The sequence below is a fragment of the Triticum dicoccoides genome, chromosome 5B (genome assembly GCF_002162155.2).
Source record: "Triticum dicoccoides isolate Atlit2015 ecotype Zavitan chromosome 5B, WEW_v2.0, whole genome shotgun sequence".
Taxonomy (NCBI): domain Eukaryota; kingdom Viridiplantae; phylum Streptophyta; class Magnoliopsida; order Poales; family Poaceae; genus Triticum; species Triticum dicoccoides.
The window spans coordinates 88,242,008-88,263,880 of NC_041389.1; the positions used below are offsets into that span (position 1 = coordinate 88,242,008).

The 21,873-nt window shown below is 49.3% G+C and overlaps 15 non-coding genes across 15 annotated transcripts; all 15 read left to right on the forward strand.

Annotated features, from left to right (window-relative positions):
* The first annotated feature begins 7,180 nt into the window (after positions 1 to 7,180).
* On the forward strand, positions 7,181 to 7,299 carry LOC119313932. The gene has a single exon (XR_005152188.1). It is a non-coding gene; the product is annotated as a 5S ribosomal RNA (ribosomal RNA).
* A 366-nt stretch (positions 7,300 to 7,665) lies between these two features.
* Positions 7,666 to 7,784, forward strand: LOC119313384. The gene has a single exon (XR_005151680.1). It is a non-coding gene; the product is annotated as a 5S ribosomal RNA (ribosomal RNA).
* A 367-nt stretch (positions 7,785 to 8,151) lies between these two features.
* On the forward strand, positions 8,152 to 8,270 carry LOC119313669. Its single transcript, XR_005151939.1, has one exon. It is a non-coding gene; the product is annotated as a 5S ribosomal RNA (ribosomal RNA).
* A 367-nt stretch (positions 8,271 to 8,637) lies between these two features.
* LOC119313650 lies at positions 8,638 to 8,756 on the forward strand. The gene has a single exon (XR_005151921.1). It is a non-coding gene; the product is annotated as a 5S ribosomal RNA (ribosomal RNA).
* A 366-nt stretch (positions 8,757 to 9,122) lies between these two features.
* On the forward strand, positions 9,123 to 9,241 carry LOC119313623. The gene has a single exon (XR_005151894.1). It is a non-coding gene; the product is annotated as a 5S ribosomal RNA (ribosomal RNA).
* Positions 9,242 to 13,752: 4,511 nt separating this feature from the next.
* On the forward strand, positions 13,753 to 13,871 carry LOC119313168. The gene has a single exon (XR_005151551.1). It is a non-coding gene; the product is annotated as a 5S ribosomal RNA (ribosomal RNA).
* A 367-nt stretch (positions 13,872 to 14,238) lies between these two features.
* Positions 14,239 to 14,357, forward strand: LOC119313607. The gene has a single exon (XR_005151879.1). It is a non-coding gene; the product is annotated as a 5S ribosomal RNA (ribosomal RNA).
* Positions 14,358 to 14,724: 367 nt separating this feature from the next.
* LOC119313626 lies at positions 14,725 to 14,843 on the forward strand. Its single transcript, XR_005151897.1, has one exon. It is a non-coding gene; the product is annotated as a 5S ribosomal RNA (ribosomal RNA).
* A 368-nt stretch (positions 14,844 to 15,211) lies between these two features.
* LOC119313905 lies at positions 15,212 to 15,330 on the forward strand. Its single transcript, XR_005152161.1, has one exon. It is a non-coding gene; the product is annotated as a 5S ribosomal RNA (ribosomal RNA).
* Positions 15,331 to 15,697: 367 nt separating this feature from the next.
* LOC119313608 lies at positions 15,698 to 15,816 on the forward strand. Its single transcript, XR_005151880.1, has one exon. It is a non-coding gene; the product is annotated as a 5S ribosomal RNA (ribosomal RNA).
* A 367-nt stretch (positions 15,817 to 16,183) lies between these two features.
* On the forward strand, positions 16,184 to 16,302 carry LOC119313627. Its single transcript, XR_005151898.1, has one exon. It is a non-coding gene; the product is annotated as a 5S ribosomal RNA (ribosomal RNA).
* Positions 16,303 to 16,671: 369 nt separating this feature from the next.
* LOC119313847 lies at positions 16,672 to 16,790 on the forward strand. Its single transcript, XR_005152109.1, has one exon. It is a non-coding gene; the product is annotated as a 5S ribosomal RNA (ribosomal RNA).
* Positions 16,791 to 17,157: 367 nt separating this feature from the next.
* Positions 17,158 to 17,276, forward strand: LOC119313724. The gene has a single exon (XR_005151989.1). It is a non-coding gene; the product is annotated as a 5S ribosomal RNA (ribosomal RNA).
* A 367-nt stretch (positions 17,277 to 17,643) lies between these two features.
* On the forward strand, positions 17,644 to 17,762 carry LOC119313628. The gene has a single exon (XR_005151899.1). It is a non-coding gene; the product is annotated as a 5S ribosomal RNA (ribosomal RNA).
* A 367-nt stretch (positions 17,763 to 18,129) lies between these two features.
* LOC119313609 lies at positions 18,130 to 18,248 on the forward strand. Its single transcript, XR_005151881.1, has one exon. It is a non-coding gene; the product is annotated as a 5S ribosomal RNA (ribosomal RNA).
* Positions 18,249 to 21,873: the final 3,625 nt, after the last annotated feature.

The following is a 21,873-nucleotide window of genomic DNA, read 5'->3' on the forward strand; positions in this document are numbered from 1 at the left end:
GAGCGGAGCTCGCCGTCATCGTCGCCGTACCCATGGCCACCGGCCACCCCTAGCCTCGCCGATGCACCCAGGAGCTCCGCCTCGACCCCCTCTTCCTTCCCACCGATCCACAGCCCTCCGGTAGCCCTGCATCGCCGCCATCGCCGTCGTCTTCTACCTCGGACCCACCGGCCATCTTCGTCAAATTCGCCGGCTCCGGACCGTCCCCGACCTCGCCGAGCGTCCCCTCGTCATCGCCGTGAGTCACTGACCCTCTCCCCTAACTCAGCATGCTCCCCTCCATGCCGTAGCGCCGTTCCCCACGAGCACCGAAGCCACCGTCCGCCATTGCTGCTGCACGCATAGCCTCCGTGCTCCCCTGGCCCCACTGAGCTGCTCTTAGTGCTCCCCATGACTAGCAGGTGCTGCCCAGCCTCTCAGCTCGCTCGCTCGCCAAGCGTAGCCCCGTGCCCGTGCTGGCCCGAACTCCGGTCGCCACCGCGGGCCCCGTTCCGGTGAGCTCGGGCCACCTCAGCCCCTGCCGTTTGCACAGATGGATGCGGGCGACTCCCAGCTACGCGTAGAGCCCCTCCTCCGTCCGTTTGGTCGTCGGAGCACGAAACCCGAAGGCCTCCGCCGCCTCGGCCTCGCCGGCGACTCACCGCCGGCGGGTTAGGCCCTGTTGACCAGGGGTTTGACCCCCCCCTGGGTCGATGATAGGTGGGGCCAGCCCCCCTGTTAATTAGTTTAGTTTATTTTAACTAATTACCCCCCCTGCTGACACTGACATGCGGGCCCAGGCTCTAATTAAAATTAGGTTAGTTAGTTAGTCACTGACGTGTGGACCCCACACGTCAGGTTTGACCCTGACCGACCCCTGTTGACTTGCTGACGTCATGGTGACGCACTGCTGACGCAGTAAATGTTTTCTGGAATTTAAATAATTCTTAAATGATTTATTATTTCCAGAAAATAGCTAAAACTTCAATAAATCATAGAAAATTAACCGTAACTCCAAATTAAATAAATTATATATGAAAAATTATCAGAAAAATTCAAGGAATCCATCTGTACCATTTTCATGCATGTTAGAATAACTTATAGCTGCTGTTTAGCACAAATCAATTAAAGGGCATTTATTAATCACATATGGAGTTTGAATTTGAATTTTATAATCAAACCAACTTCATTTAATCTGTTGCTAGTTGCATTAGCCCAAAACACATTCTTTTTGCCATGTCATGATCATGCATCATATTGTGCATTGCATTGATTGTGTTCCTTTCTGTGTTGCCGGTATTTGTCCCCTCTCGATAGACGTGATACCGATGATGTGATCGTTGACATTGATGAAGACTCAATGTTATCTTCAGAAGTGCCAGGCAAGCAAAAACCCCCTTGTTCATTCCGATAAAATCCCACTCTCTCGCTCCTGCTCTCTTTTACTGCATTAGGACAACAACGACATATTTGATACTTGCTGCGGTAGCTGAACCCTTTATCCTTTGCATGACCTGTCATTGCCACAGTAAATAGATGAAACCCACTAGCATGAGTAGGAGTTGTTTGAGCCCTGTTGTGCCTACTGATTCATGCTTGTTTGTCATGCCTGCTACTGCTTAGAGTTGAGTCAGGTCTGATTCATCGGGGATGAATCAGAGGCGTGTGAACATGTCCTACTGTGTGTGAGCTAAGTGTGTGAACACGATTTGGTAAAGGTAGCGGTGAGAGGCCATGTAGGAGTACATGGTGGGTTGTCTCATTGCAGCCGTCCTCAGGAACTGAGTTCTGTGTTTGTGATCCATGATCAGTTACTACCACACATTGGGCTCCGGGCGCTCCAAGCCCTCTCGACTTATTAATCAACTTGATCTCTGTCCAGGAGTTGCAACTAGTTTCTGGTGTTTGTAGGCAGTGTTAGTAGTCTACCAGGTGGCACCCGGTACAGGTGGGCTTGGGACAGACTAGGCACAGTGGCCCGGTGTACCAAGTGGCACCCGGTTGGTGGGCTTGGGAACCCTGCACACATCGTTTGGGGCCGTAAGCGACACCCCGGCCGGATCTCCTTGCGGATGGAACCCGAATAGGCGATAAACCTGGACTAGAGACTTGTTCGGTTAGTCAGGTCGTGGCCGACTCCCTCGCCCGGCTTCCGCTTGAAGGTTGCCGAGGTACATGACGTGTACAGGGCGATAAGTGGCGAAAGCGTGTGTGAAGAAGTACACCCCTGCAGGGTTAACATCATCTATTCGAATAGCCGGATTCCTCGGATATGGAAACTTGGACCCCTTGCATAGTTCATAGACAAGTGAAAGTGGATACTCTAAAATACGCAAGATAAGCGTGAGTGCTATGGATGGCGTTCTCGTAGGGAGACGGGAGCGGATCCATAGTGGTGTATTGATATGGTGAATATGTGGACTCGTGTGCGCCACCTCAAAAGAGTTACTTGCAGTCGTAGTTCAGGTTAGCCACCGAGTCAAAGCTGGCTTGCTGCAGTTAAACTCCACCCCCCCCCCTTGTTGATAATGATGCATGTGTAGATAGATCTGATGTAAGTCTTGCTGGGTACATTTGTACTCACGTTTTCCTATTTTATGTTTTTGCAGAGAGACTTCAGTCTCACTAGTAGTTCCGTTTGGACTTCGACGTTTAGCTTGATACCTCAGCTACGATCTTGTGCCCTCGGCAGGATCTGGTAGATAGTCAGGCTTCTCAGCCTTTTTCATTTATAGATGTCTGTACTCAGACATGATAGCTTCCGCTTGTGCCTTGCCTTGTATGCTCTGATTGTTGGGTCATGAGACCCATGTTTGTAATGTCTCGCTCCTCGGAGCCTATTGAATAAACTACTTGAGTCGTAGAGTCATTTTGTGATGCCATGTTGTATTGCACATATCGAGCATATTGTGTGTATGTTATTGAAATGCTTGGTATGTGTGGGATCTGACTATCTAGTTGTTTATCTTTAGTAGCCTCTCTTACCGGGAAATGTCTCCTAGTGTTACCACTGAGCCATGGTAGCTTGCTACTGCTCTGGAACACTTAGGCTGGCCGGCATGTGTCCTTCTTCGTTCCTGTGTCTGTCCCTTCGGGGAAATGTCACGCTTTGAGTACCGGAGTCCTGTTAGCCCGCTACAGCCCGGTTTACCGGAGTCCTGCTAGCCCAGTGCTACAGCCCGGACCCACTTGCTGATGACCGACACGTTCGAAGCTGGGTCATGAATGCCTGTCCCTGTAAGTCTGTGCCACTTTGGGTTTACGACTAGTCATGTCAGCCCGGGCTCCTTATCATATGGATGCTAGCGACACTATCATATACGTGAGCCGAAAGGCGCAAACGGTCCCGGGCAAAGGTAAGGCGACACCCGGGGGGATACCGTGCGTGAGGCCGCAAAGTGATATGAGGTGTTACCGGCTAGATCGATGTGACATCGAGTCGGGGTCCTGACAATTTCTCTCTTCATCCTAGTCCACCAGAACCTCTGGCGTAGGTCCTGATACATCTTAGTGCTACCGGGATGAATGGTGAGAGGAGATTCATGAGCTTCCTTAAGGATCAAACGCCTCAGGTTTCGCACCTTGGGAACCACTAGTCGATTCCCGAAGTATACGACCCCTTGATCATTAATGGAGAAGCAATTCGCAATTCCTTTCCGAATGTTTCTCTTGATGCGGGAGATTCCCGGATCTACCTTCTGTGCCTTGATAATCTGATCCGTAAGGATAGGTTTTGCCACCAAGGTGGAAAGAAAACCTTGAGGAACAATGTGAAGGTTAAGCTTCCGAAATTCCTCATGGAGAAGCGGTTGACTTTGTTGTAACATCAGGTTGTTACAATAAGATTTACGACTTAGCGCATCAGCCATGACGTTGGCTTTCCCTGGGGTGTAGGTTATTCCTAAATCAAAATCTGTGATCAATTCAACCCAACGTCTTTGCCTGAGGTTCAGATCCGGTTGGGTGAAGATGTACTTCAAACTTTGGTGATCAGTGAATATTTCGCAACGATTACCGAGGAGGTAATGTCGCCAGGTCTTAAGTGCATAGACTACAGCTGCAAGCTCTAGATCATGAGTAGGATAATTCTCCTCGTGTGGGTGCAATTGTCGTGAAGCGTAGGCTATTACGTGTCGATCTTGCATGAGAATGCAACCTAGTCCTTGTCACGAGGCGTCGCAGTAGATAACAAAATCCTTGGAGAAGTCTGGCGGTACCAGTACGGGAGCAGAAGTCAGGCGTCTTTTCAGTTCTTGAAAGCTGTGCTCACATTGTGGAGTCCACTCGAACTTCTTATCTTTCTTGAGGAGTTCGGTTAGAGGTTTGGCAACCTTGGAGAAGTTCTCGACAAAGCGACGACAATAGCTCGCTAAGCCTAGAAAACTCCGAACTTGCTTGACCGATTCAGGTGGAGTCCAGTTAAGGACGGCTTGAACTCGCTCAGGGTTGACAGCAATACCTTTACCAGATATTACATGACCCAGATAGGTCACTTCTGGCAACCAGAATTCACATTTAGAAAATTTAGCATAAAGGCGATGCTCTCGAAGTTTCTGCAACACTAGCCTTAGATGTTCGGCATGTTCTTCCTCGTTCTTGGAGTAGATGAGTATATCATCGAGGTAAACTACAACAAATCTATCCAAATACTCCATAAAGATTGAGTTCATTAACCGAGAAAAGGTGGCTGGAGCGTTGGTTAAACCGAAGGACATGACGGTGTACTCGTATTGGCCATAACGAGTAACAAAGGCCATTTTAGGAATGTCCCCGTTTCTGATTTTGATTTGATGGTAGCCCAACCTCAAATCCATCTTGGAGAAGACTGAGGATCCAGCGAGCTGATCATACAGGTCGTTGATCCTGGGAAGTGGATATTTGTTCTTGATTGTGACCAAATTGACAGGTCGGTAATCTACAACCATCCGGTCCGTACCATCCTTCTTCTTGACAAATAGGACGGGGCAAGCCCACGGAGAAGAGCTAGGTCGGATGAAACCCTTTTTCAAGGACTCATCGAGTTGTTTCTTAAGCTCGGCTAGTTCTAGGGGTGCCATCTTATAAGGTCTTCTAGCAATCGGAACGGTTCCTGGAATGAGGTCTATTACAAACTCAACATCCCTGTCAGGTGGAACACCTGGCAATTCCTCTGGAAAGACATCCGGAAAGTCACGGACTACCGGAACGTCCTCAAGGTCTGGCAAAGGGCTGGCGTTAAGAGAATATAATTGTCGCTTGGCTATTCGGGTCAAGACATTGACTATCTTGCCCGAAGGGTGAGTGAGTTGAACAGTCCTAGAGAAGCAATCAATTTTGGCATGATGAGCTGCCATCCAGTCCATACCCAAAATGATATTAATATCTGAAAATTTAAGGGCTATCAAAGAGGCAAGGAAAACAAGTCTGTCGACTTGGATTTCATTACCATGGCTTACTCTAGAAGTTTGCCATTTGGATCCCGGAGTTTGAATTACCATAGAGGTTGGCATATAACCGAATGCGACGTTAAGCAAACGAGCATAATTTTCAGATATAAAAGAATGAGAGGCTCCTGTATCGAAAAGAACAGATGCCGGGTGGCAATTGACAAGAAGCGTACCGAGAACGACGTTGGGATCCTCTTGAGCTTCTTCGGCAGAGATACAGTTGACATGGCCACGTGAGGCGGTGACCGGCTTGGCGTGGAATATTTTTCCTGTCGGCTTGCCACGGCCAACAGCTTTAGCAGATTGATTGGGATTGGTCTGGGGACACTCACGCATATAGTGGCCAGATTCCCCACACTTGAAACAAGTCACGGAACTGGTACGTGGAGGAGCATTGTTGGTTGGACACCCATAGGGCTTGGCCGGTGCAGACTGCTGAACGGGGCGAATCCTCGAGCATCTCAGCAGTGGTGCGAGTCCGTGAATCCTCCTGAGTGGGGTCAGCATAAATAGCCTGGAGATACCCTTGTGCTCCCGGAAGTGATCCTGGCATATACCGGAAATCAGAGTCCCGAAATATACCAGATCTGACTCGCATAATGGTCATCATAGAGTAGGCGGCGTCCTGCACAGCCATCTCAATGGTAACCCCGAGTCCATAAGAGCAGTGAAGAGGCTCGGTGGATCCAGGATAAGATGGAAATATCCTGACAGTGCAGAGATACTGGCTTTGATTAAAGTCTCGGAATTGCTCTTCGACCGTGTACTCAGGATACCAGTGGTATCCAGCCTCAGTCATTACCCTGACCAACTTGGCAGTATGGCCGGGTACATCTAGGCATCGAGTCAGGCGAACCACTTGATTGAGGTCGCGAGTGGCCATCTGAAAGCACAATCATAATGCAAAGGCATTAGAATTTCTAGCAAAATTTCGGCAGCATAACAGCTGTAAATGCTCAAGAAGGATTTGAGACATTTGACAAAGGATTTCGTACACCCTCAACATCATCATATCAAAGTTCTGAATCCATTCTAACAACATAATGTGGTAGTAGAACTGAACTAGGCTTGTATCCATCAAACTTATAAGGTACTACTGATTAGTAACACGTGATCCTGTTAGAGAGAATAGGTCCTAATTCCTTAACCCCCGGTGGAAGAATGGACTGACTCAGATCAGAATGTCATAAGATAAAGGAGTAAAAAGAGCCTTACGTTCCAACCCACAAACAATTCCCCTACATATAACTAAAGAATTTCTAGACTCAACATCGACCAGTTTGGCTTGGAGAACCTACAGGCAGCCTGGCTCTGATGCCAACGCTGTCAGGACCCCGACTCGATGTCACATCGATCTAGCCGGTAACACCTCATATCACTTTGCGGCCTCACGCACGGTATCCCCACGGGTGTCGCCTTACCTTTGCCCGGGACCGTTTGCGCCTTTTGGCTCACGTATATGATAGTGTCGCTAGCATCCATATGATAAAGAGCCCGGGCTGACATGACTAGTCGTAAACCCAAAGTGGCACAGACTTACAGGGACAGGCATCCATGACCCAGCTTCGAACGTGTCGGTCATCAGCAAGTGGGTCCGGGCTGTAGCACTGGGCTAGCAGGACTCCGGTAAACCGGGCTGTAGCGGGCTAACAGGACTCCGGTACTCAAAGCGTGACATTTCCCCGAAGGGACAGACACAGGAACGAAGAAGGACACATGCCGGCCAGCCTAAGTGTTCCAGAGCAGTAGCAAGCTACCATGGCTCAGCGGTAACACTAGGAGATCATACCAGCACTAAAGCACCGGATCCCATCAGAACTCCGAAGCTAAGCATGCTTGGGCGAGAGTAGTACTAGGATGGGTGACCTCCTGGGAAGTCCCCGTGTTGCATTCCCTTTTTAATTATTTTTTGCGCCTTGTGACAAACATATCGCACGTGCGCGATATATATTAATCCCGTTATATTATTTTTGACGTTTGCGATATGTTTAAGCTCGATGCTCATTGCTCGCGCGTCTTGGGTGGCTTTGTGGCGCGAAGAGTGCGTTCTGAAAGGGGTGGAAAAAACTCGTGTTGCTGCGGTATGGAGGGAGGGGTGGAAACCGTGGAAAACTTGTCTCCGTGATTGAGCGGGAGAGTAAGTAGTATAGGACATTATCCATTGTTAGGTAACGGTTGTAATGGTAGTGAGAATGTAGAATCGTCTTTGGAGCGGACCTGGGAATGGCAAGCATAAGGGACGAAGACGGGGAAACATGTCGGATGCGATCATACCAGCACTAAAGCACCGGATCCCATTAGAACTCCGAAGTTAAGCGTGCTTGGGCGAGAGTAGTACTAGCATGGGTGACCTCCTGGGAAGTCCTCGTGTTGCATTCCCTTTTTATTCATTTTTTGTGCCTTGTGACAAACATATCGCACATGCGCGATATATATTAATCCCGTTATATTATTTTTGACGTTTGCGATATGTTTAAGCTCGATGCTCATTGCTCGCGCGTCTTGGGGCGGCTTTGTGGCGCGAAGAGCGTGTTCTGAAAGGGGTGGAAAAAACTCGTGTTGCTGCAGTATGGAGGGAGGGCTGGAAACCGTGGAAAACTCGTCTCCGTGATTGAGCGCGAGAGTAAGTAGTATAGGACATTATCCATTGTTAGGGAACGGTTGTAATGGTAGTGAGAATGTAGAATCGTCTTTGGAGCGGACCTGGGAGTGGCAAGCATAAGGGACGAAAACGGGGAAACATGTCAGATGCGATCATACCAGCACTAAAGCACCGGATCCCATCAAAACTCCGAAGTTAAGCGTGCTTGGGCGAGAGTAGTACTAGGATGGGTGACCTCTTGGGAAGTCCTCGTGTTGCATTCCCTTTTTAATTATTTTTTGCGCCTTGTGACAAACATATCGCACGTGCGCGATATATATTAATCCCGTTATATTGTTTTTGACGTTTGCGATATGTTTAAGCTCGATGCTCATTGCTCGCGCGTCTTGGGGCGGCTTTGTGGCGCGAAGAGCGCGTTCTGAAAGGGGTGGAAAAAATTCGTGTTGCTGCGGTGTGGAGGGAGGGGTGGAAACCGTGGAAAACTCGTCTCCGTGATTGAGCGGGAGAGTAAGTAGTATAGGATATTATCCATTGTTAGGGAACGGTTGTAATGGTAGTGAGAATGTAGAATCGTCCTTGGAGCGGACCTGGGAGTGGCAAGCATAAGGGACGAAGACGGGGAAACATGTCGGATGGGATCATACCAGCACTAAAGCACCGGATCCCATCAGAACTTCGAAGTTAAGCGTGCTTGGGCGAGAGAAGTACTAGGATGGGTGACCTCCTGGGAAGTCCTCGTGTTGCATTCCCTTTTTAATTATTTTTTGCGCCTTGTGGCAAACATATCGCACGTGCGCGATATATATTAATCTCGTTATATTATTTTTGACGTTTGCGATATGTTTAAGCTCGATGCTCATTGCTCGGCGTCTTGGGGCGGCTTTGTGACGCGAAGAGCGCATTCTGAAAGAGGTGGAAAAAACTCGTGTTGCTGCGTTATGGAGGGAGGGGTGGAAACCGTGGAATACTCGTCTCCGTGATTGAGCGGGAGAGTAAGTAGTATAGGACATTATCCATTGTTAGGGAACGGTTGTAATGGTAGTGAGAATGCAGAATCGTCTTTGGAGCGGACCTGGGAGTGGCAAGCATAAGTGACGAAGACGGGGAAACATCTCGGATGCGATCATACCAGCACTAAAGCAACGGATCCCATCAGAACTCTGAAGTTAAGCGTGCTTGGGCGAGAGTAGTACCAGGATGGGTGACCTCCTGGGAAGTCCTCGTGTTGCATTCCCTTTTTAATTATTTTTTACGCCTTGTGACAAACATATCGCACATGCGCGATATATATTAATCCCGTTATATTATTTTTGACGTTTGCGATATGTTTAAGCTCGATGCTCATTGCTTGCGCGTCTTGGGGCGGCTTTGTGGCGCGAAGAGCGTGTTCTGAAAGGGGTGGAAAAAACTCGTGTTGCTGCGGTATGGAGGGAGGGGTGGAAACCGTGGAAAACCCGTCTCCGTGATTGAGCGGGAGAGTAAGTAGTATAGGACATTATCCATTGTTAGGGAACGGTTGTAATGGTAGTGAGAATGCAGAATCGTCTTTGGAGTGGACCTGGGAGTGGCAAGCATAAGGGACGAAGACGGGGAAAATGTCTTGTCAGGACCCCGACTCGATGTCACATCGATCTAGCCGGTAACACCTCATATCACTTTGCGGCCTCACGCACGGTATCCCCACGGGTGTCGCCTTACCTTTGCCCGGGACCGTTTGCGCCTTTTGGCTCACGTATATGATAGTGTCGCTAGCATCCATATGATAAAGAGCCCGGGCTGACATGACTAGTCGTAAACCCAAAGTGGCACAGACTTACAGGGACAGGCATCCATGACCCAGCTTCGAACGTGTCGGTCATCAGCAAGTGGGTTCGGGCTGTAGCACTGGGCTAGCAGGACTCCGGTAAACCGGGCTGTAGCGGGCTAACAGGACTCCGGTACTCAAAGCGTGACATTTCCCCGAAGGGACAGACACAGGAACGAAGAAGGACACATGCCGGCTAGCCTAAGTGTTCCAGAGCAGTAGCAAGCTACCATGGCTCAGCGATAACACTAGGAGACATTTCCCGGTAAGAGAGGCTACTAAAGATAAACAACTAGATAGTCAGATCCCACACATACCAAGCATTTCAATCATACACACAATATGCTCGATATGTGCAAATACAACGAAGCATCACAACATGACTCTACGACACAAGTACTTTATTTAAGGCTCAGGAAGCCATAGATAACATACACGAAGGTACGGGTCTCACGACCCAACATACAAGTCATACAGTCATACAAACCAGCAGCGGAAGTAACTTGTCTGAGTACAGACAACTAGTAAAATAAAAGAGGCTTGGGAAGCCTAGCTATACTACAAGGTCCTTCACAAGCTCAGGGTCACCACCTGGGTCTTTAGCCTACTCGTTGATGTCAACGTCTACATAGAACCCATCAGAAGGGGTTGCAGCGTCTTCTGTAAAAATGTAGATTATAGCAACATGAGTACAAAGGTACTCAGCAAGACTTACATCAGATCCTACATACATGCTTAGTATCAAGAAGGGTTGGTGGAGTTATTGCAGCAAGCCAGCTTTGACTCTTGGCTAGGCTATCCTACGATACTCCAACTTGAAATGGTTTTGCGCACACGAGTCCACTACTCACCAATTCAATACATTACCGAGGATCCGCCTCCGTCTTCCTACGGAAGAGCCATCCTCGGCACTCACTCTTATCTTGAGGCTTTTAGTAGTTTCCATTTACTTGTCTATGAACTGTATAGGCAACCAAGTAGTCCTTTACCACGGACGCGGCTATTCGAATAGATCATGTTAACCCTGCAGGGGTGTACTTCTTCATACATGTTTCCACCACTTAGCGTCTGCACACGACATGTGCTCGGCAGACTTCAAGCGAAAGCCGACGTGGGTGTAGACCACGACCTACCTAAACACTTAAGCCTCTAGTCCAGGTTTATCGCCTATTCAGGTTCCATCCGCAGGGAGTCCGGCCGAGGTTTCCCATACGGCCCCGAACGATGTGAACAGGGTTCCCGAGATACCTAACGGGTATTCGGTACACCGTGCCACGTACCTACCGCATCACAGCCCACCCCTACGGTCAGCGCTGTCCACGGCCTCCAGTAGACTACAAACACCAGAAACTACTTGCAACTCCTGGACAGAGAGCTAGGGTGAATAAGAAGTCGAGCGGGGTCATATTTCAGGGCCCAATGCATGGTAGTAGCTGTATCTTAAATCACACATACAGATCTCAGTGCTTAAGGTCGGCTTCAATGAAACAACCCACCATGTACTCCTACATGGCCTCTCCTCGATACCTTTACCAAATCGTGTTCACCACACCACTCTCATTACCGATATAATCATTTCACTCTAGCCATCACCCAGATGAACCAGACCTGACACGACTCTAAGCATAGCAGGCATAGCAAGGTAGGAACAACACATACATATGGCTCAATCAACTCCTACACATGCTAGTGGGTTTCATCTAGTTACTGTGGCAATGACAGGTCATGCAGAGGAAATGGGTTCAACTACCGTGGCACACAGCAGTTTGAAACGCGTTGTCTTAATGCAGTAAAAGAGAGCAGGAGCGAGAACATGGGATTGTCTCGATATGATCAAATGGTTGGTTGCTTGCCTGATGGTTCGATGCACGGATACGATTCTTCGTTAGGGTAATCACGGTACTCCTCGGAGGCAGAACCTGTCGCAAAGGACATCGATACACAACATCACCAAACAATGTGCAACAATATGATGCATGCATGAAACATGGCAATATGAGTGTGTTGGGCTAATGCAACTAAAACCAGAAGGGTTTGAACAAATTTGAATCAAGGATTCAAATTTCAAATTCAAATATGGCCTTTTAAAGTGCTTTTCCTTGTTCTGCTTGAAACATCAATTTAACTTGTTTGATCATGCATGAAAATAGTACAGATGGATAGATTGGATTTTTCTGATCATTTTTCATATATAATTTGTCCAATTTGGAGTTACAGAATAAAAGTTATGAATTTTTGAAGTTTAAATAATATTCTGGAATTTCCTGATTTAATTTAAATCCAGAAATATAATTATTGCGCCAGCATGACGTCAGCATGACGTCAGTGGTCAACTGCGGCTGGCTGAGGTCAAACCTGACGTGTGGGGCCCACACGTCAGTGACAGGGGGGTTAAACAGAGTTAAATTAATCCTAATTACTAATTAGTGGCGCTGGGGCCCACTGGTCAGTGTCAGGGGGTTAACTAATAGTGGTTAGCGCTAATGATGTCCACCTGGCCGACGGGGCCCACGCGTCAGTGACCCTGGGGGGGTCAAACCCCAGGTCGGACAAGTCAAACCCCACCGGCGACATGACGCCGGCGAGGTCCGAGACGGCGGCGTGATGCGGGATCGCGCTACAGGGCACGGGCGAGGCTGTGCTTGGGCTCGTTGGAGAGCCCTTGCTCCCGCGCGTCGAACGGTGGCCGTGGCTGTGCCTGAGGTGGCCGGAGTCGACGGCGGCGAGCTCGGCTGCGGCCGCCGGAGTTCGGTCGTGCACGGAAACGGGGTTGGAGCTCGAAGGCGAGCGAAGCGAGGCGCTAGGGATGCTCTATGGAGCCTTACGAACTCGTTGGACTCGCCGGGGTGACCAAATGGTCACCGGAGCTGCGTCGACGGCGAGCTCGGCGACGGCGGAGGTTCGGCCGTGGTGGGGAGGAGGCTACGGTGAGGGAACGAGGGGGAGAAGAAGGGGAAACGGTGGCGTAGCTCACCGCGGTTGCAGTGGGCGTCGAAGCGGGCTCGGGGACGCGCTGGAGACGGCGAATCGACGGCGACGGTGGTCGGAGCCCGAGGAGGGGAACGGCGACGTGGCGGCGATGCAGGGCTTCCGGAGGCCCGTGGAGCGGTGGGGAGGAAGAGGAGGTCGAGGCGGAGCTCCTGAGCTAGTCGGGGGAGCGAGGGGTGGCCGGAGACGGCTGCTAAGGCGAACGGCGGCGACGGTGGTGTTCGGCCGTGTGAGAGAGAGAGCGAGGGAGAAGAGGGGAGAGCCGAGGGCGAGTGAGAGAGAGCAGGGGGGGAGGCGTGGCGTCGTCCAGGGCATCGAGGCGAGGAGGGGAGGGCAGGCAGGCAGGGAGAGAGGTGGCGTGGCGCGGTGGCGCGCGCGCGCGCTGGCCACACTCCCCTCCCTCTGTCGGGACGAAGACGACAGAGGAGGGAGGCGGGCTGGACCGCCTGCTGGCTGGGCCGGCCAGCTGGCTGGGCTGCACAGGGAGGAGCCCAGGTAAGTTTCTCCCTTTATTTATTTTTCTGTTTTCTAATTTCTGACATTTGTTTTAATTTAAATAATATATTAAATCATTTATTTAACTTATGCCAAATTTTTCAGGGGCTAGATATATTATTCCAGAGCTCCTTTATAATTGGCATAATATTTGGACATATATTAATATATATAGAAATATATTTCCAAAGCAAATATTTATGCATTAATTTCAAATGCCCAAAATAAATGTCCATGAGCCACTAAAAATATTGGTTTGATTTTTATCTCTGTCCAATATTTTCAGAGATCAACATGAGCATTTTCTTGGACCCTTTTGGAGAAATTTTTATTTGGGTCATTTTCAAAATGATTCTGAGGGTTTCACAGATCCCCATTTCAAGTTTCTGATGAAAGAGTAAACATGATGCAACACTCTAATGCATGACTAGCTAGGGAGGAAGACGGGGAAACATGTCGGATGCGATCATACCAGCACTAAAGCATCGGATCCCATCAGAACTCCGAAGTTAAGCGTGCTTGGGCGAGAGTAGTACTAGGATGGGTGACCTCCTGGGAAGTCCTCGTGTTGCATTCCCTTTTTAATTATTTTTTGCGCCTTGTGACAAACATATCGCACGTGCGCGATATATATTAATCCCGTTATATTATTTTTGACGTTTGCGATATGTTTAAGCTCGATGCTCATTGCTCGCGCGTCTTGGTGCGGCTTTATGGCGCGAAGAGCGCGTTCTGAAAGGGGTGGAAAAAACTCGTGTTGCTGCGGTATGGAGGGAGGGGTGGAATCCGTGGAAAACTCGTCTCCGTGATTGAGCGGGAGAGTAAGTAGTATAGGACATTATCCATTGTTAGGGAACGGTTGTAATGGTAGTGAGAATGTAGAATCGTTTTTGGAGCGGACCTAGGAGTGGCAAGCATAAGGGACGAAGACGGGGAAACATGTTGGATGCGATCATACCAGCATTAAAGCACCGGATCCCATCAGAACTCCGAAGTTAAGCGTGATTGGGCGAGAGTAGTACTAGGATGGGTGACCTCCTGGGAAGTCCTCGTGTTGCATTCCCTTTTTAATTATTTTTTGCGCCTTGTGACAAACATACCGCACGTGCGCGATATATATTAATCCCGTTATATTATTTTTGACGTTTGCGATATGTTTAAGCTCGATGCTCATTGCTCGCGCGTCTTGGGGCGACTTTGTGGCGCGAAGAGCTTGTTCTGAAAGGGGTGGAAAAAACTCGTGTTGCTGCGGTATGGAGGGAGGGGTGGAAACCGTGGAAAACTCGTCTCCGTGATTGAGCGGGAGAGTAAGTAGTATAGGACATTATCCATTGTTAGGGAACGGTTGTAATGGTAGTGAGAATGTAGAATCGTCTTTGGAGCGAACCTGGGAGTGGCAAGCATAAGGGACGAAGACGGGGAAACATGTCGGATGCGATCATACCAGCACTAAAGCACCGGATCCCATCAGAACTCCGAAATTAAGCGTGCTTGGGTGAGAGTAGTACTAGGATGGGTGACCTCCTGGGAAGTCCTCGTGTTGCATTCCCTTTTTAATTATTTTTTGCGCCTTGTGACAAACATATCGCACATGCGCGATATATATTAATCCCATCATATTTTTTATTGACGTTTGCGATATGTTTAAGCTTGATGCTCATTGCTCGCGCGTCTTGGGGCGGCTTTGTGGCGCGAAGAGCGCGTTCTGAAAGGGGTGGAAAAAACTCGTGTTGCCGCGGTATGGAGGGAGGGGTGGAAACCATGGAAAACTCGTCTCCGTGATTGAGCGGGAGAGTAAGTAGTATAGGACATTATCCATTGTTAGGGAACGGTTGTAATGGTAGTGAGAATGTAGAATCGTCTTTGGAGCGGACCTGGGAGTGGCAAGCATAAGGGACGAAGACGGGGAAACATGTCGGATGCGATCATACCAGCTCTAAAGCACCGAATCCAATTAGAACTCCAAAGTTAAGCGTGCTTGGGCGAGAGTAGTACTAGGATGGGTGACCTCCTGGGAAGTCCTCGTGTTGCATTCCCTTTTTAATTATTTTTTGCGCCTTGTGAGAAACATATCGCACGTGCGCGATATATATTAATCCCGTTATATTATTTTTGACGTTTGCGATATGTTTAAGCTCGATGCTCATTGCTCGCGCGTCTTGGGGCGGCTTTATGGCGCGAAGAGCGCGTTCTGAAAGGGGTGGAAAAAACTCGTGTTGCTGCGGTATGGAGGGAGGGGTGGAATCCGTGGAAAACTCGTCTCCGTGATTGAGCAGGAGAGTAAGTAGTATAGGACATTATCCATTGTTAGGGAACGGTTGTAATGGTAGTGAGAATGTAGAATCGTTTTTGGAGCGGACCTAGGAGTGGCAAGCATAAGGGACGAAGACGGGGAAACATGTCGGATGCGATCATACCAGCATTAAAGCACCGGATCCCATCAGAACTCCGAAGTTAAGCGTGATTGGGCGAGAGTAGTACTAGGATGGGTGACCTCCTGGGAAGTCCTCGTGTTGCATTCCCTTTTTAATTATTTTTTGCGCCTTGTGACAAACATACCGCACGTGCGCGATATATATTAATCCCGTTATATTATTTTTGACGTTTGCGATATGTTTAAGCTCGATGCTCATTGCTCGCGCGTCTTGGGGCGACTTTGTGGCGCGAAGAGCGTGTTCTGAAAGGGGTGGAAAAAACTCGTGTTGCTGCGGTATGGAGGGAGGGGTGGAAACCGTGGAAAACTCGTCTCCGTGATTGAGCGGGAGAGTAAGTAGTATAGGACATTATCCATTGTTAGGGAACGGTTGTAATGGTAGTGAGAATGTAGAATCGTCTTTGGAGCGAACCTGGGAGTGGCAAGCATAAGGGACGAAGACGGGGAAACATGTCGGATGCGATCATACCAGCACTAAAGCACCGGATCCCATCAGAACTCCGAAATTAAGCGTGCTTGGGTGAGAGTAGTACTAGGATGGGTGACCTCCTGGGAAGTCCTCGTGTTGCATTCCCTTTTTAATTATTTTTTGCGCCTTGTGACAAACATATCGCACATGCGCGATATATATTAATCCCATCATATTATTTTTTTGACGTTTGCGATATGTTTAAACTCGATGCTCATTGCTCGCGCGTCTTGGGGCGGCTTTGTGGCGCGAAGAGCGCGTTCTGAAAGGGGTGGAAAAAACTCGTGTTGCTGCGGTATGGAGGGAGGGGTGGAAACCATGGAAAACTCGTCTCCGTGATTGAGCGGGAGAGTAAGTAGTATAGGACATTATCCATTGTTAGGGAACGGTTGTAATGGTAGTGAGAATGTAGAATCGTCTTTGGAGCGGACCTGGGAGTGGCAAGCATAAGGGACGAAGACGGGCAAACATGTCGGATGCGATCATACCAGCTCTAAAGCACCGAATCCCATTAGAACTCCAAAGTTAAGCGTGCTTGGGCGAGAGTAGTACTAGGATGGGTGACCTCCTGGGAAGTCCTTGTGTTGCATTCCCTTTTTAATTATTTTTTGCGCCTTGTGACAAACATATCGCACGTGCGCGATATATATTAATCCCGTTATATTATTTTTGACGTTTGCGATATGTTTAAGCTCGATGCTCATTGCTCGCGCGTCTTGGGGCGGCTTTATGGCGCGAAGAGCGCGTTCTGAAAGGGGTGGAAAAAACTCGTGTTGCTGCGGTATGGAGGGAGGGGTGGAATCCGTGGAAAACTCGTCTCCGTGATTGAGCGGGAGAGTAAGTAGTATAGGACATTATCCATTGTTAGGGAACGGTTGTAATGGTAGTGAGAATGTAGAATCGTTTTTGGAGCGGACCTAGGAGTGGCAAGCATAAGGGACGAAGACGGGGAAACATGTCGGATGCGATCATACCAGCATTAAAGCACCGGATCCCATCAGAACTCCGAAGTTAAGCATGATTGGGCGAGAGTAATACTAGGATGGGTGACCTCCTGGGAAGTCCTCGTGTTGCATTCCCTTTTTAATTATTTTTTGCGCCTTGTGACAAACATATCGCACGTGCGCGATATATATTAATCCCGTTATATTATTTTTGACGTTTGCGATATGTTTAAGCTCGATGATCATTGCTCGCGCGTCTTGGGGCGACTTTGTGGCGCGAAGAGCGTGTTCTGAAAGGGGTGGAAAAAACTCGTGTTGCTGCGGTATGGAGGGAGGGGTGGAAACCGTGGAAAACTCGTCTCCGTGATTGAGCGGGAGAGTAAGTAGTATAGGACATTATCCATTGTTAGGGAACGGTTGTAATGGTAGTGAGAATGTAGAATCGTCTTTGGAGCGAACCTGGGAGTGGCAAGCATAAGGGACGAAGACGGGGAAACATGTCGGATGCGATCATACCAGCACTAAAGCACCGGATCCCATCAGAACTCCGAAATTAAGCGTGCTTGGGTGAGAGTAGTACTAGGATGGGTGACCTCCTGGGAAGTCCTCGTGTTGCATTCCCTTTTTAATTATTTTTTACGCCTTGTGACAAACATATCGCACGTGCGCGATATATATTAATCCCGTTATATTATTTTTGACGTTTGCGATATGTTTAAGCTCGATGCTCATTGCTCGCGCGTCTTGGGGCGGCTTTATGGCGCGAAGAGCGCGTTCTGAAAGGGGTGGAAAAAACTCGTGTTGCTGCGGTATGGAGGGAGGGGTGGAATCCGTGGAAAACTCGTCTCCGTGATTGAGCGGGAGAGTAAGTAGTATAGGACATTATCCATTGTTAGGGAACGGTTGTAATGGTAGTGAGAATGTAGAATCGTTTTTGGAGCGGACCTAGGAGTGGCAAGCATAAGGGACGAAGACGGGGAAACATGTCGGATGCGATCATACCAGCATTAAAGCACCGGATCCCATCAGAACTCCGAAGTTAAGCGTGATTGGGCGAGAGTAGTACTAGGATGGGTGACCTCCTGGGAAGTCCTCGTGTTGCATTCCCTTTTTAATTATTTTTTGCGCCTTGTGACAAACATATGGCACGTGCGCAATATATATTAATCCCGTTATATTATTTTTGACGTTTGCGATATGTTTAAGCTCGATGCTCATTGCTCGCGCGTCTTGGGGCGACTTTGTGGCGCGAAGAGCGCGTTCTGAAATGGGTGGAAAAAACTTGTGTTGCTGCGGTATGGAGGGAGGGGTGGAAACCGTGGAAAACTCGTCTCCGTGATTGATGTCAGGACCCCGACTCAATGCCACATCGATCTAGCATGTAACACCTCATATCACTTTGCGGCCTCACGCACGGTATTCCCACGGGTGTTGCCTTACCTTAGCCCGGGACCGTTTGCGCCTTTTGGCACACGTATATGACAGTGTCGCTAGCATCCATATGATAAGGAGCCCGGGCTGACATGGCTAGTCGTAAACCCAAAGTGGCACAGACTTACAGGGACAGTATCCATGACCCAGCATCGAACGTGTCGGTCATCAGCGAGTGAATCCAGGCTGTAGCACTGGGCTAGCAGGACTCCGGTATACATCGCGTGACATTTCCCCGAAGGGACAGACACAGGAACGAAGAAGGACACATGCCGGCCAGCCTAAGTGTTCCGGAGCAGTAGCGAGCTACCATGGCTCGGTGGAAACACTAGGAGACATTTCCCGGTAAGAGAGGCTACTAAAGATAAACAACTAGATGGTCAGATCCCACACATACCAAGCATTTCAATAACATACACACAATATGCCCGATATGTGCAAATACAACATGGCATCACAACATGACTCTATGACTCAAGTAATTTATCAATAGGCTCCGAGGAGCGAGATATTACAAACATGGGTCTCATGACCCAACATTCAGAGCATACAAATCAAAGCACAAGCGGAAGCTATCATGTCTGGGTACAGACATCTATAACTGAAAAAGGCTGAGAAGCCTGACTATCTACCAGAACCTGCCGAGGCACAAGATCGTAGCTGAGGTAACAAGCTAAACGTCGAAGTCCAGGCGATACTACTAGCGAGACCAAAGTCTCTCTGCAAAAACATAAAATAGGCAAACGTGAGTACAAATGTACCCAGCAAGACTTACATCAGAACTAACTACATATGCATCATTATCAACAAAGGGGATGGTGGGGTTTAACTGCAGCAAGCCAGCTTTGACTCGGTGGCTATCTTGAACTACGACTGCAATGTAACTCTTTTGAGGTGGCGCACACGAGTCCACATATTCACCATATCAATACACCACTATGGATCCGCTCCCGTCTCCCTACGAGAACGCCATCCATAGCACTCACGCTTATCTTGCGTATTTTAGGGTATCCACTTTCACTTGTCTATGAACTGATATAAGCAACCCAGAAGTCCTTTACCGTGGACACGGCTATTCGAATAGATGATGTTAACCCTGCAGGGGTGTACTTCTTCACACACGCTCTCACCACTTACCGCCGTTTACACGACATGTACTCGGCAACCTTCAAGCGGAAGCCCAACGTGGGTGTCGGCCACGGCCTGCCTAAACACTCAAGTCTCTAGTCCAGGTTTATCGCCTATTCGGGTTCCATCCATGAGGAGATCCGGCCAGAGTTTCGCTCACAGCCCCAAACGATGTGAACAGGGTTCCCGGGACACCAAACGGGCGCCCGGTACACCGTGCCACGTGCCTACCGCATCACAGCCCACCCCTACGGTCAGCGCTGCCCACGGCCTCCAGCATACTACAAACATCAGAAACTACTTGCAACTCCTGGACAAAGGACAAGGGTGATCAAGAAGCCGAGAGGGTCCATTGGTTTCGGGCCCAATGCATGGTAGTAGCTGAATCTTAAATCACACATACAGATCTCAGTGCTTAAGGTCGGCTTCAATGAAACAACCCACCATGTACTCCTACATGGCCTCTCATCGATACCTTTACCAAATCATGTTCACCACACCACTTTCATTACCGACATAATCATTCCACTCTAGTCCATCACCCAGATGAACCAGACCTGACATGACTCTAAGCATAGCAGGCATAGCAAGGTAGGAACAACACATACATATGGCTCAATCAACTCCTACACATGCTAGTGGGTTTCATCTAGTTACTGTGGCAATGACAGGTCATGCAGAGGAAGTGGGTTCAACTACCATAGCACACAGCAGTTTGAAACGCGTTGTCTTAATGCAGTAAAAGAGAGCAGGAGCGAGAACATGGGATTGTATCGATATGATCAAATGGTTGGTTGCTTGCCTGATGGTTCGATGCACTGATACGGTTCTTCGTTAGGGTAATCACGATACTCCTCGGAGGCAGAACCTGTCGCAAAGGACACCGATACACAACCATCACCAAACAATGTGCAACAATATGATGCATGCATGAAACATGGCAATATGAGTGTGTTGGGCTAATGCAACTAAAACCAGAAGGGTTTGAACCAATTTGAATCAAAGATTCAAATTTCAAACCCAAACATGGCCTTTTAAAGTGATTTTCCTTGTTCTGCATTAAACATCAGGTTAACTTGTTTAATCATGCATGAAAATAGTACAGATGGATAGATTGGATTTTTCTGATCATTTTTCATATATAATTTGTTTGATTTGGAGTTACAGATTAAAAGTTATGAATTTTTGAAGTTTAAATTATATTCTGGAATTTCCTATATTAGAATAATTCCAGAAAATCAATTATTGTGTCAGCCTGACGTCAGTGTGACGCCAGCAGGTCAACGGAACACGTCCGGGTCAAACCTGACAGTGGGTCCCGCATGTCAGGGTGATTAAATTAATTAAAGTTTAATTAAAACTAAACCTGTTTAATTAACAGGGCTGGGCCCCACCTGTCATTGACTCAGGGGAGTCAACTAGGGCCCACCCGTGGTCAAAGTCAACGCCAGCGGTGCCGGCGTTTAGCCGCCGGCGAGCCCGACGCGGCGGCGGGAGTGGTTTTGGCCGTTTCGGCCACCAAATGGGTCACGGAGACCACCGGAGTGGAGCTGAGGACGAGCCGCAGCTCTTGGTGGAGTCCATTGGGGTCGGGGTGGCCGAAGTTGGCGCCGGCGACGACTTTGGCGGCCACCGGAGTTTGGTTGAAAGCGAACTCGGCCTAGGGTGTGCGGGGAGGTGCGGGAAGTGCACGGTTGGGCCCAACGCAGCGTGGTGAGTGCGTTGGACACCACGGGTTGGCCGGAGGATGGCCGGGAGCACGTCGGCGACGAGATCCGCGGCGGTGCGTGTGTGTGATCTTCGTGCGGTGGCTACACGGCTCGGGAATGAGAGAGGGAGGGTCGGAGGGGTAGCTAGGCTCACAGCGCTCCCGTAGAGGCCACCGGCGGGGTCGGGGACGAGCTGAGGCGGCGATGGCGTTGAAGGGGATCTCCGGCGACGGCGAGCTCGGGCGAGGTCGGTGCGGTGGTCTCGGGCCGCACGAGCACACGGGGCTCGGCTAGCTCGATGAAGTGGACGGCGGCGGAGCTCCTGGACACGGCGGCACGGCATGGGGTTGACGGAGGGCGTGGCTTCGGTGAGGGGGTGGCGGCGATGGCGTCGGCCATGGCGTGGGAGAGCGAGGGAGAGGAGCTGGAGAGGAGAGGGGGTGTCTGGGAGGTTCGGGAGAGAG